The following is a 10,010-nucleotide window of genomic DNA, read 5'->3' as shown; positions in this document are numbered from 1 at the left end:
GATCACTTGCATAGCTGTCATTAAGTCTCCTTGACTGACCAAGACTCCAAGGTTGACTTGCAGACTGGGTAATGCTATTCTGCGTAGTATTTCAGTGTAAACGCCAGAGCTAGGGCGGGGCTCTCCATCCCTGCTGAGCCCCAGAAGCCACAAGCTGGCAGCTCATCACTCGTGGATGTTATATTCAGCAAGAACGTGGACAGCCTGAGTCCTGTACGGGGCTCCCAGTAACCAGATGGTTCCCCCTCAGCTAACGGATCACAGGTGAGCAAAACCACACTGTAAGTGCGACCGTGTTGCCCAACAGCTCTGGACGGCAATGTTTGTGTTTCAGATTGGTTTAAATTGCCTTCAGTACCCAAGTGTGTATAAACTGTCACCTTCAGGGGTGACAGAAAGAACCATAGTAGGTTCATCCTCAATAGGAAGAAAAGAAATCACACCAATTTGCTGGCCAGTACCAAAATTCTAGCCACTGTGTGTGTGTGTGTGTGTGTGTGTGTGTGTGTGTGTGTGTGTACAAACACATGAATTTATTCGAAACTCAAATCTTGCTCCAATATTTTTTTCTAAAATGTAAACATTTGCAGTATTTTTAATAAAACACACCTATATTTATCATGGCACTGTTTTATCATATCTCCAGTGTAGAGACCTACCAGCAGATCAATGGGTTAAGAAAACAGGGCAGGGGGTTGGGGATTTAGCTCAGTGGTAGAGCACTTGCCTAGCAAACGCAAGGCCCTGGGTTCGGTCCCCAGCCCCGAAAAAAAGAAAAAAAAAAAAAAAAAGAACAGGGCAAATATAGATACATCAGTGGAATATTATGCAGCGATGAAGAACACAACCAGGTTGTTGGCAGAAAATGGATGAAACTAGAAATCATTAATAAGCAAAAACAGCAAGGGGCAGAATGACAGCCACATTCTTTCTGATGTGACAACTGAAGGTCTTAAGTGACTAGCCGAAGTGGCAGAACTATTATAAAACAAGAGACTAAGAGGAGGAAGGAGAGAGGCAGAAGATGAGAGGGGGTTGCTGGGAACACAATATATGCATGTACGCAAATGTCGGTGAGATCAATTAATGCACACAATTAATATGCACCACTATCACTTGAAAACCATACCCTTGTAAAAGAAGTTACTAATACAGGAATTCAATGCCAACTAAAACTCTCTGTCCCATAGCAAATCCCTAAACGTGTTTACTGACACATTTCAGCTCACTGAGCTCAGACAAAGTCACCTGTAGACTGAGACCTGGCTTTGTAAGACTCTGACCCCACCCTTGAGACGATGGGTGTCCTGTCTCTCTCATCCCCGACTGGTTCTCACTCACACAGGCCTCCCCGTGACCCAGGGATGGCTGCCTCTGTCTCCTCCGGCGTCCACACAGCTTCTGAGAGGAACATCACTTCTAGATTGGTGGGACAGATGCAGGACAAATCGTCTCTTTCCCACTTGGCCTGGCAGAGTCCTGCGTGGCCTCCCTCCTCTTACCAGAGTCCTGGATGCAGCAATGAAGGAGAAGGAAGGTCAGAAACAGATGCCTGGTGGGGGGGGGGTAGGGGGGCGGCTGGAGAGATGGCTCAGGGGTTAAGAGCACTGATTGCTCTTCCAGAGGTCCTGAGTTCAATTCCCAGCAACTACATGGTGGCTCACAACCATCTGTAATGGGATCCGATGCCCTCTTCAGGTGTGTCTGAAGACAGCTATAGAGTACTTATAATAAATAAAACAAATCTTTTTTTAAAGAAAGAGAGAGAGAGAGAGAGAGAGAGAGAGAGAGAGAGAAAGAAAGAAAGAAAGAAAGAAAGAAAGAAAGAAAGAAAGAAAGAAAGGAAGGAAGAGAAAGAAAAAGATGCCTGAGGACAAGCAGTCTTTTACCCACGTGGAAGATGTCTGGAGAAAACAGTGATCCTCGGATCCTGTCCTGCACAGCCCTTCCTTTCCTGCTCTCTCTGTGCCCGCACTCCCCCTCCTCATGCTTGCTAACCCTTCCTGAGTCACTAGCTCTTCCCCATAGGAAGACCTGGACCCCTCCCCCACCTGCCGTCCAAAGTCCCTAAGGTTCCGGAAGTTCGGATCAGAACCCTGACCTCCACCCCTCCACGCCGACAGACGGGATGTCTCTCTCTCTTCAGACTTGTCACACTGGAGAACAAACCAAATATCCCTCCCTTCATGACTTGCCACCTAACACAATGAAGCCAAGGCAAGAGGCTGCCATTACCAGCGTCTCGCCAGGCTCTCCCTACTGCTTTCACTGCCCCCTATGCTGGGCAGATGCTAGAAACCTTTTTTGAGCTTCAAAAGCAACTTGATCAGTGCTAACAGGTGACTCCTGATCCCGAACCCTTTCTCCGGCTGTCACCAATATTGGTTCCAAAGTTGGCAGAAAGCACTCTGATACAGTTTCATGGTCAGCATCACACCAAACTTAACAACCGTTCGAGAACTCTGCATGAGTGTGAGGGAGCCATCCACAGTAAAGGGAAGGCTCCCTGAAGTTCTCCGTCCAGCAGGATGGCCTTGTTTCTGCCCCTTCAAACGCCAACTCACCCCGGACTGACAGATGCCTTCCTTTCTCTCAGCACAGCTCCTCTCACCCCGAGCTCAGCCTTGCAGATCATTCACTCACATCCTTTGATGGTTTCTTGGGATCTACCTCAGGTCACCAGACTTGCACAGCAAAAAGTACCTTTATCCCCAGAACCATCTCCCTGGCCTTTGAGCTCAATTTTTTGGGGGGGGAACCTGGCCAGGAAGGGAAAATGTGTTCTCTTTATCTTTTAGAAAAGCTCGAAAATTCTTGTCTCTGTTCATTTGGATTTCTATGTCCTTCTAACTCAAAATACGTTCCTGCATGGATGGGAAGAGATACCATTTTACTTAGAGGTCTTAAGAACTGAGAAATTCCTACAAGCTTTCTTGCTAGCAAGCCGGTAGTGTCAGATCTCCCCTGAGTGCTATAGTTCACGGCCCCCTCTCTCTGGACTCAACAATGACTATTTCTGCACACGGTGAGGGTAAAGATCTCTACTCAGGCCCATCTCTTCTGTGCTCAACAGAACTGAGAGAGGGCTCCTCAGAACCTCTCCCAATGTGTGCATACTGAGGTGGTCATTCACACTGGCCCCAGGGTGACCTAGCATCCGAATTGGACATGGACAGCCCATGGGGGCATTGGAAGGAAGCAAGACTCCAGCCCCCTTTATGTGTGGTCTATGGTATTTCCTCCGTGATTTTCCTATTGCACTGAGAAGGCACAGGTACTGGGAATACAGAAAGTTCCAGCCATACAGCTGTCTCCTGGGGTTTAGTCCAGGCAGTCTTTTTCCCTTCCTATCACCCCCGCCAGACCTCCCCCATGTGAGGCTAGAATTCCCAGGATTCTTTACCGGACTGTTTTCCCAGACGCCACTTCTAACAGCTGTTTCTATCTTGATAGCGAGCTGGCCTTTGTCCCTAGGGCTGGACAGCATCAGGCCTGACACTCACAGCAGTCTGAGGGTTGCCCTTAGCACAGACTCCTCCAGGGTCGTGGGGAAAGGGAAGAGAGCCAGTGGACCACCCACCACCGCCATCATATAGCAAGCTCACTGCCACCCCCACCAAGGGGACCTTTGCAAGCCCTCGCTCCCCTCACCTCCATCTGTGACCATTAGAAGACAGACATACTGTTTGATGAGCTCCAAACCTCCCTAATAACATCTCCCCAGAAGTGCTCACTCAGGAACCTTGAACTCCCAATTCCTGATTGGCTCAAAAGACAATAGAATGGTTAATATCATTAATAGAATGGTTAATATCATTTTGAAAAGAAACTAACAAATCCTCCTAGAAGATAAGTTGCCCTATAGCTGGTTTTTGGCTCTCTAACTCCTTCAGTAATCAGTCCGACAGACAGGCTTCATTTCCTCTAACTGCTGTAAAGTGATAAGTAAGAAAACCTGGCAGAGGGGTTGGAGCTGACGCTCAGGGTCGTGTCTGAGTGAGAATGAGGAACACGTGTCTGCTCTGCCTTTTATTGTGTGTCCATCCCACCAGCAAACCATAAACAAAAACCAGAGTGAGCAATGGCGATACCCTCCAAACCCATGCAACCCAGACCACCGTCCATGTGTACTCCAGCATGAACACACTTCCCCATTCGTGGCAGAGACGGTTTGGGAAGAGTCAGAAAACTGATGCCGGGAGTTCGGTTTCCAGAACTATGTAATACTGGGACATGCCGGTGTGGTCCGTGGGCAGCTACATGGATTATTGGATGAGCCGGAGAACTCATAATACAGTATAGAAAATGCTGCTGGTTTCCTTTTAAAACTGTCTGTAAGTAAAGCGTGCGAGCAACTGTGGGAGGGCGTGCACCAAATACTCTTAGTGGCCGTGGCTGGTTTCTTGAGGTTCGTATTATCCTACATCCCCATGACCTGGACTTGCACGCTGCTTGCTATCAGTCAGAGTCTCACGCACTCCGGGTGCCCTCCAACCCACTGCTTGGTGGGAGGTGACCTGGACTTCTGGTCCTCCTTTCTGTGCTTCCTAATGTTCAGGCCAGCACCAGCATGCTGTACTGGGCACTGAACCTAGGACTCTGTGTACAATAAGAACTCCTGGGGTAGAGTAGACATGGATGCTCCCTCTGGTTTGGGTACTGTGATGGTTTGAATATGCTTGGCCCATGGGAAGGGGCGCTTGTTGGGATAGGTGTGGCCTTGTTGGAGGAAGTGTGTCACTGCAGAGGTGAGCTTTGAGGTTCCCAGTGCTCAGGCTCCACCAGTGAGATCCAGAGCCTCTCCTCTTGGATGCCCATGGAAGATAGCCTCCTTCTGCATGCCTTTGGATCAAGATGTAGAGCTCTCAGCTCCTCCAGCACCATGTCTGCCTGGATGCTGCCATGCTTCCTGCCTTGATGATAATGGACTGAACCTCTGAAACTGTAAGCCAGGCCCAACTAAATGTTGTCCTTCTAAGAGTTGCCTGGGCCACGGTGTCTCTTCCCAGCAATGGAAACATTGCCTAAGACAGGTACGGCAAAGGACATGTCTCGGGTAATTAATAAGAGCTGTAAGATTGTTTTTACAAGGAAGCCTCTGGTTAGAGGCAGCGCATGTCTACACCTGAGGTCAGTATAATTTACAGTGTGAAAACACACCGTAACAGCCATGCTTGGTCGTCACCTTGACTACATCCAGAATGAACTAAATCCCAAGCAGCTGGGTACACCTGTGAAGGACTTTCTTTTCCTTCTCAGTTAAATCATGTGAGGCAGGAAGACCCACTTTTAATCCAGATCCACCTCTAACCTGGGCCATGCCTTGGGCTGGCAGCCTGTATAAGGACATGGAAGGAGGAGCTCTCTGCCTGTTTGCCCTCACCCTTGCCAGCACGTCCATTCCTTCATTGGCATTAGGGCTACTTCTTTGGGGTTCTGGTACACACTGAAGACCAGCTAAGACCTCCAGCTCTGTGGACAGAACAATTACTGGGTCCGTGGATCTTCTGCTGGTAGACAGTCAGAACTGGCTGGACCACTGCCCGTGAGCCATTCTAATAAGTGTGTGTGTGTGTGTGTGTGTCTGTGTGTATATGTGTGTGTATGTGTGTATATGTGTGTGGTGTGTGTGTATATGTGTGTGTGTAGTGTGTGTATATGTGTGTGTGTGTATATGTGTGTGTGTGTGTATGTGTGTGTGTGTGTGTATGTGTGTGTGTGTGTGTGTGTGTATGTGTGTGTGTGTGTGTGTGTGTGTGTGTGTGTGTGTGTGTATATGTGTGTGTGTGTGTGTATGTGTATATGTGTGTGTGTGTGTGTGTGTGTGTGATGTGTGTGTGTGGTATGTGTGTGTCTGTGTGTATGTGTGTGTATGTGTGTGTGTGTGTGTGTGTGTGTGTGATGTGTGGTGTGTGTGTGTGTGTGTGTGTGTGTGTGTGTGTGTGTGTGTGTGTGTGTATGTGTGTGTGTGTGTGTGTGTGTGTGTGTGTGTGTGTGTGTGTGTGTGTGTGTGTGTGTGTGTGTGTGTGTGTGTGTGTGTGTGATGTGTGTGTGTGTGTGTGTGTGTGTGTGTGTGTGTGTGTGTGTGATGTGTGTGTGTGTGTGTGTGTGTGTGGGATGTGTGTGTGTGTGTGTGTGTGTGTGTGTGTGTGTGTGTGTGTGTCTGTGTGTGTGTCTGTGTCTGTGTGTCTGTGTGTGTGTCTGTGTCTGTGTGTCTGTGTGGGTACGTATGTGTGTCTGTGTGTGTGTGTGTGTGTATGTGTGTAAATGTGTGTGATGTGTGTGTGTGTGTGTATGTGTATGTGTGTGTATCTGTGTGTGTGATGTGTGGTCTGTGTGTGATGTGTGTGTATGTGTGTGTATATGTGTGTATATGTGTGTGTGGTATGTGTGTGTCTGTGTGTATGTGTGTGTATGTGTGTGTGTGTGTGTGTGTGTGTGTGATGTGTGGAGATATATGTGTGTGCATAGACATATTCGTTCTACATCAGTTCTGTTCTTCCATACAGGACCCTCCCAGGTTCTCTTACCATCATTGTTCAGAGCTAAACATATTTCCCAGCTTGGCTCATGTTTAGGAAACAGTTTGTCATCAGCAACAAATTTCTTGTCTTATTTATCCTCTTGGGGTTGCTTCATATGACCCTGCTCAGACATAAAGCAAAATGACTACTCCTTACTAGACAGTCGCCGTTCTGCTGAGCCAGCCAACTAAGCCGGCCTTCTTTCCTCAGAGCCAGCACGCCAAAGCCTTTTCTGTTCCGTCTGTTTGATCCTCAGAGCTGCTGCGGCATCCTCTCTGTTCCTTCCTGACTAGGATGCCTCCCACAACCCAAAGGAGAGTCTTTCATCCTGAGCTCAGCAGGCTCCAAACTCCAAGGGCCAAGAAAGCATTTGCTCAAAGCAGTTCCCACTGTGAGGCGAAGAGGAGAGTGAAAACCGTGGACGTCAGGGTCTGTGTATGTCTGTCACGTTGCTTAATTGTCTGAAGTTTGCTCTTCCACTTGTGTAATGTGTCCCAATTTGGACAATAAACTTTATAGCCCAAAGAGCAGGAGGAGCATTGCAGGGGATGAGGATTTGCTCCTCTTGCTACATCTGTCTTGGTTCATGTGAACCTCGTCTGGACTTTTCCGGAGAGAATCCTGAATCTCTTGTTTTTGTAATGTAGACAAGGACCCGGGCGTTTCAGCCTGGTGTCTGGGTGGTACATTTGGAATCTGTTTTTAACTGCTCATCAGAAACAGTTCAATCGAAATGCTCATGACAGAGAGGGAAACGTGAACGTGAATGAGACATCCTTAGTGAGGAGAAATAAAAAAACAGGCAGTCTCCTCATTCATTCATAGACCATCCCCCAAGCCTGCACTGGCTCTCTGAAGAGCCACATCAGGACCAGCTCCTCCTAGAAAGGGAGAGAGAGAGAGAGAGAGAGAGAGAGAGAGAGAGAGAGAGAGAGAGAGAGAGAGAGAGAGAGAGAGAGAGAGCTAGCGAGCACTGTTGCCTTGGAGACAGTGCCCAGCAGGCTGACGTCACGAGATTTTGCAGGTCCTGCTCCAGGGCTGGCAGCCAATGCTGACTAATTCAGTGTGACTTGGTTATGGCTTTGTTGGGGACACCGTGATGAAGGGGAGAGGACAGGGGAACTGCACGTGAAATGACTTCATCAAGATAGCTCTCTTTAACAAAGCAAGTTATGACGAGAAATTCCCAACATGTTTTAACCATCGTGATGGTGGATGAAATGCTGGGGGTCGGAGATGCTGCATTCACGTGCCCGTGTTTGAATTCTATTCAGAACTCCATGAGCCGATTCAAAAATATCTTTGAGACCAGTGTGCCACCTGCCAGCCAGCTACAACTGTCATGCGGCAGCAGTGTGGGCGGCAGGCACTTCTATTCTAAACCTCTTTCCTGGTCTCCTGCTCTAATGGGCAGGGCGTGATCAGTGTCCACCGGGACGGAAGGGCTGCTTGGGAACCCCACCTACCCGGGCAGCTTCTGCTTCCAATCAATGCCTCTTCTCCAAAATGCTTGGGGAAAGGCCTGCTATTTCAAGTACGTTTAGATTTTGAAATATTTGCTTAATAAAATGAGAAGCCTGGGGATGGGAGCAGAGACTGAACAGGAAATCAATAGTACTTCACATGATCATCTTAGCCCTCCGGTGACGTCTGTCACGAGAGGCTGGCGGCGCTACGCTCACGGGGTTATGTCATAACTCAGGAAGTTTCGTGTTTCGGAATTTAGGGTCTTTTTCTTTTTCAGATGAATAACTCAACCTTCACTTCATTAACACAAATATGGCAGTGCCAGAGAGATGCCAAGCAGGTAGAAAGGCTCCTGCGGCAAACCTGTCCACCAGAATTTGACTCCTGGGACGGAGAGAAGCGACTCCTGTGAGTTGTCATCTGACATCCACGTATGTCCTAGCGTGCACTCCTACACACACACACACACACACACACACACACACACACACACACACACTAATTAATGTAATAAGAAAATTAACATAGCATTCTTATACTTCCTTTTTAAATGAATTTGAAAAGAAACTTTACAGGTAATTTTAATGCAACCCCTCTTTACATAGTTGAGGACCCCAAGGCAAGGAAACAAGAGGCCAAGGGTATGAACTGTGTTCTCTGTTAGAGCTAGGACAGGACCCAGACCATAAAGCTCCAGGGCACTCTGCCTGGTGGAACCTCACGGAACCAGTTTTGCCTCTGCTTACAAGTGGAGCATAATTTAATCCAAATGTGTTTTTGCAAATGGCAGAAGACACAGCCCTTTCTCGGCACCCACAGGGGTCCCTGGCGTAAAATGGCATTATATTTCGCACATAACTGAGGTACTTCTGCTCGTACTTTATGTGACCTCTTGATTACGTTTGATCCCCAATACAATGTAAATGCTATGCAAACGCTGTTATGCGCTGCTCTTTAGGCCCTAACAGTGAAAAGGAATCTGCGGGAATGTGGTGCGGATCCTTGGTTTTCAAGTATTTGTGGAAAGTGGACAGTTGGGGGCAGGGATGTGAGATGGTGAAGATCAGAGTTCAATCTTGGGTGTTGCCGTCTTTCTTGTTTTTATGTTAAGATGGAGTCTCTCACTGGGCCCTGTGACACTGCTGGCCACCGAATCCCAGAGTGCCTCTTGTCTACCTCCCCAGTGCTGATTAAGGGCACCCGGAGGCGTGACCAGCTCCTGATATGGGTCCCAGGGATTGAACTCAGACCCTTATGCTAGCAAAGCAAGCACATGACCTGCTGAGCTCTCTCCCCAGCACCTGTGGGATTTTCACCTGGGGTTCTTTGAATTTGTGGCTGTGGAGGCTATGGAGAGAGGGCCAGTGCCAACGGCCTTAGTCCATCTGCATTTTGGAAACTGAACTAGCCGGAGGTGTTTTCCACACCTTAATCCACTGAAGGTATAACACTGCTCCCTTGGCCTTCCTAAGAAACTGGTGGTGCAGACAAATGGGGAGGGCTCTTGGGAAGTCTCCTATGAGTCAGGCATTCTAGAGGGGTGATAAGTAGTGTATTTCCCCCAAAGTCTGACACCTCTCAGTTGGCAATTCCAAAAGGAGCTGGCAGACACAGGTATGAGGGAGTCAGCTCTTGGGAGGGACTTAGTCATGAACCTAAGTCCCGGCAACTTGGGAGGCGAGTGAAAGAGAAACCACCATTAACTTCCCAAGTCTGGGAGACTGCTTGTGAGAGTGTAGGCAGAAACAATTTTAGGGATGAGCTGAAAAACTGTTAGTAGTCTGACAGGGGGCTGGGATGCAAAAGGAGCTGGGGACCCCTGACTGTGCCGTTTAACTGAGGAGCTTCTGCTGTTCCAAGCTATCGAGAAGGGACTCCAGCAGCCACTGAGCTTGTCCCAGTGCCAGTGAGCAGCCCAGACATGGTGAATATTTATGTGGTGAAATGCGGCCCCTTGTGGTCTGATTGAGGAAGGAGGGAAAATCTAGCTCTGTCTAAGTGATGTCAACCTACTGTACT

Source organism: Rattus rattus, chromosome 4 (assembly GCF_011064425.1).
Source record: "Rattus rattus isolate New Zealand chromosome 4, Rrattus_CSIRO_v1, whole genome shotgun sequence".
Taxonomy (NCBI): Eukaryota; Metazoa; Chordata; class Mammalia; order Rodentia; family Muridae; genus Rattus; species Rattus rattus.
Note: the sequence above shows the minus strand (reverse complement) of the source record.